The 3,795-nt window shown below is 41.2% G+C and overlaps 1 long non-coding RNA gene across 1 annotated transcript; it reads right to left on the bottom strand.

Moving 5' to 3' along the window:
• Positions 1–925: 925 nt before the first annotated feature.
• Positions 926–1,452, bottom strand: LOC124860232. Its single transcript, XR_007036301.1, has 2 exons — positions 1,293–1,452; positions 926–1,077 (listed from the first exon to the last, which is right to left on the bottom strand). It is a non-coding gene; the product is annotated as an uncharacterized LOC124860232 (long non-coding RNA).
• Between the last annotated feature and the right edge of the window lie 2,343 nt (positions 1,453–3,795).

Below are 3,795 nucleotides of genomic sequence, written 5' to 3'. Positions count from 1 at the left end.
GGGATTTCTTCTCCAGAATGATGCTCCAGTTGCGAGGTAACCGCGTCTCGGTTTCAACTGGAAAGCAATGATGGGCCGTCTCATACTCTGTTATATAGTTGACTGTGGCCTCTGAGCCCCTGTCCTATCAGCCGCGGTGGCCGCTGGGAATTGTAGTAGCGGACTGTCCTGGGATATAAAATGGCTGAAAACGCCGAAAGGCCTGGTGGCGTCCAGCAACGTGCAAATGTCCCAATATTCAGCAACACATGGTTCAACAACAATGAATTTAAACAACAATAAAAACTACATGTTGAGACTGTGTTTGTCTACTGCTGTGTAGGAGCGGCAGCAACAAGAAAGGAAAATAATACAGGTGAACACAATATTTGAATCTGAAAAGAGACCAAAGAGAAAAGAGAGGAAGTTGATGTCAAGCCTCAGATCATGTGGTTTGGGAGCATCATGGGTTACAAGATCTGTCAAAACAGGTAAAGCCAACTGAGCATAGCAAATGCCTGTGAGGCTGCGGGTTTAAAGGGTAAACAGATGTACCAGAAGGTAGTGGTATTGCACCAATTTGTTTGCCAACCACCAATAAAATCTTAAGAGGAGGAAGTTGAAGATGTAAACAAAAATGGACGACAATCGGCTCGCAGCTGCTGGGTCCTGCTATATTTTTCAGTGGCTTTTGCAACAGGTTGCAGTTGGGCGGGGTCTGTTTCATTGATACACAAACAGATGTTTGTGACAACTAGCCATGCTGACTGTCTTTAACCTGTACAAACTGATGCAAACTTAGCCCAGCTGGGAATCATGGGTAAAATCTGGCAAATAAATCTTGAAGGTGTGCTTAGTATTATCTATAAAAGGCCATATTGTATCTCAGAGGCTAAAATTACTACATAAATTCACCTAAATATTGATAATGAAAATAAAGAGATGCTGAAGATTTTACAATTTATTTTTCTTTCACATTTGGTGATCACTATTGACACCTACTGGTGGTCACACTTAAAAAAGATAGGTTTAACAGCATTACAAAGATAGCATCATTCTGTGTGTTGTGTCACTGGCAGTTGTACTGGTGCTCTGGACCTGTGGAATATTGACAAAAAAAAAAAAGGTCATAGTTATGTTGTCTTCGGCTCTAGTTTAAGTAACAATTACAGAGTGATTTATTGAGAAACACAAGGTAGAGAAGTTCAGGGTTCTGCACCGGGATCTGGACGAACACTCGAAGGAGAAGGTAAGTATTAGCTGGAGGTGAGGTGATGCTGAATGTTGAGTGACAGGTTGAAGGAGTGGCTTACTGTTTGGTGATGAAGATGGTGGTCCAGGGAAGGTGAGTAACTCTCTGAGTCTGAGATTGACATGTTGGATGTGTTTGAGAGTTTGCGCTGAGAGGGCATTGGTTTGTCCTTCTCCAGAGTGAGGCTGATGGAAGAGCCACAGCAGCCCAACACAGGCTGTCGATACAGGATCCTGGAAACAAGGAGAGAAAGGTATGTAAGCAAACAATCTGGCATCTCTCAAAGAAATCTGTGCTCCTGTTAAGCACCTCCTAATTAGCTTAACGAACTGCAGCTGTGGAGCCTGCCAGTAACACCCTGCCGGAGAGATGAGAGAGGACTACAGAAGAAACACAACACAAACCTGTACTCACCCCAAAAAGTGTAACAGCAACCCCCTTCAATGGACCCCTCCTGGCGGATGTCCAGATGTGGAAGGAGCGGAATGCTTGAAGTCGGTGATAAGAGAAGGATCCAAAATGAAAGACCTGGGAACCCATGAAGCGAAGGTTGGTAGCCCAATGATGCTTCAAATAGAAAGAGACCATATGCTCTGCAGATGTGTGAATTATGAGAGTACCCAGATGAGATGTTGGCTCCAGGAAGCTGGATTGTTTTCACAGTAGCATCTTTAACAGGTTCAAAAGCTGCAGAGATGAGGGGAAGAGAGTATTTGTTTTTTATTGTGATCCGCTTAAGTCCCCCATAATCAATGCAAGGTCGTAATGACTTGCCTTTTTTCTCAACAAAGAAAAATCCAGCTCCAACTGGGGAAGAAGAGGGTAGGATTATATCGGCCTTGGGAGAGTCATTGATGTATTCCTCCACCATTTCTCTTTGTGGTAGAGATACATTAAAGAGCCTCCCCAAAGGAAGGGGAGTGCCAGGGAGGAGATATATGGCACGATTGTAAGGATGATGTGGAGGTAAGGAGAGAAAACTCATGGTACTCTGGAGGAACGTTTTACTCAGACTGGCGACACAATGACAGGTAACTAGAACCCCAAGATTCAATTCATGGTTTGGTTTAATTAACATGTGGACTGTGTTCCTGCAGGCAGGTAAGTCCTAATACGACCTGGAATTCTCTGGTGGAGAAAACAAAGAAGGTCAGGTATATATTTATTTTAACAAGACTGTTGAGTCATTTGCTAAGCTATCATCTCATTCCTTCTAATGACACTTTTAAACCAAGCAATTTGCTGAAGTGCTAGGCTAGCATTAACATGTTTACTTTGTGTTTTAATGACGTGTTGGTAGTGCAGCTTGTAATCTATTTCAATACAGTTCCAGTTCACCACAAGCTCTGACTGGCTTTCACCAACAGGGACAGATGTCTGGAAAACAGCAAACACAAGTTTTGTTTACATGCACAAAATTTCACAATCGAATTTAAATGCATTCGGATTAAAAAACAAAAAATAATCGGATAGTACCATTTATATAGACATAAGTAATTGGAATAAAACGACCGATCGGACTAAAAATGTGTCATGTAAACATGCCGATCGGAATATTCTGTTAGCATCTAGCCAGAGTGACTAGCCACTCAAGGCGGAGATACATCATGGTGAGACAGGGGCACATGCGCACTGAGGTCACTTTGCCTCATTCAGAATATCTTGATCCGGTCGTTTACATGCATGTCGATCGGATTGTCAATCGGCATAAACCACCCCTCTCAATCAGATTACAATTTAATTCTGAAAATTGATTCTAAAAATTCCCAAGACTGATTGTTTAAAAGTGTCTGCAAAATATTGGCACCCCAAACCAAAACTTGATTTCAGATGGGGACACTATTACAGGTCATATTTACACCATAGCTGCTGATTGGACACAATCTTGACCAAAGGTCCTGTTTGTGAAAATGTTCAAGAGTTTCTTATGAACCATCTGGTATTTGCTTTTATTTGAATATGTGATCCAGTTACTGTCAGGCATCAGTGTGAAGACATTTCTGTCCCACCTCCCCAATACAAATCTCAACAATTTGAGGATTCAGAAGTTGCTCTTTAAGTGTTATATTAGCCTTGAAAACAGGGGCGAGTTACAATTTTTTATATTTTTATTCATATCTGGTGTCTTGCATCATTCACAATATGCTGTAGATTTACTCCTCGTTTACTTCAGTGCCAGGACATCTAGGTTTTATACTCTTTTACAAACCAACTGGCTGTCCACTATGTAAAGCTCACACAAAGCAGAGCTAAGTTTTAAGCCCATTGTCCATTTTGTTTAGTTTGGCCAATATTTAGCTTGTAGACTGGAAATAGCCTAAAGGCAAATAGCATAATACCAACAGATAACATTGACTGAAACTTATCCAGTATGTCCTAGATGTGTCACATTGACTTTGCTGCTAAATGTACAAAATCTATTTACATTTATGTTAATACCAAAATAAGCTTAGTAAGTTTGTGAGCCACATAAACACTGAAACGTCAGCAGCTCAGCAGGGTTTGCCAGAGAGACATGACTTTTTAAAAAAACAGTTTTAACACAAAAGATATTTAACTCTCTA

This window comes from Girardinichthys multiradiatus, chromosome 23 (assembly GCF_021462225.1).
Source record: "Girardinichthys multiradiatus isolate DD_20200921_A chromosome 23, DD_fGirMul_XY1, whole genome shotgun sequence".
NCBI lineage: Eukaryota > Metazoa > Chordata > Actinopteri > Cyprinodontiformes > Goodeidae > Girardinichthys > Girardinichthys multiradiatus.
This window is presented reverse-complemented; position numbering and strand designations above follow the sequence as displayed.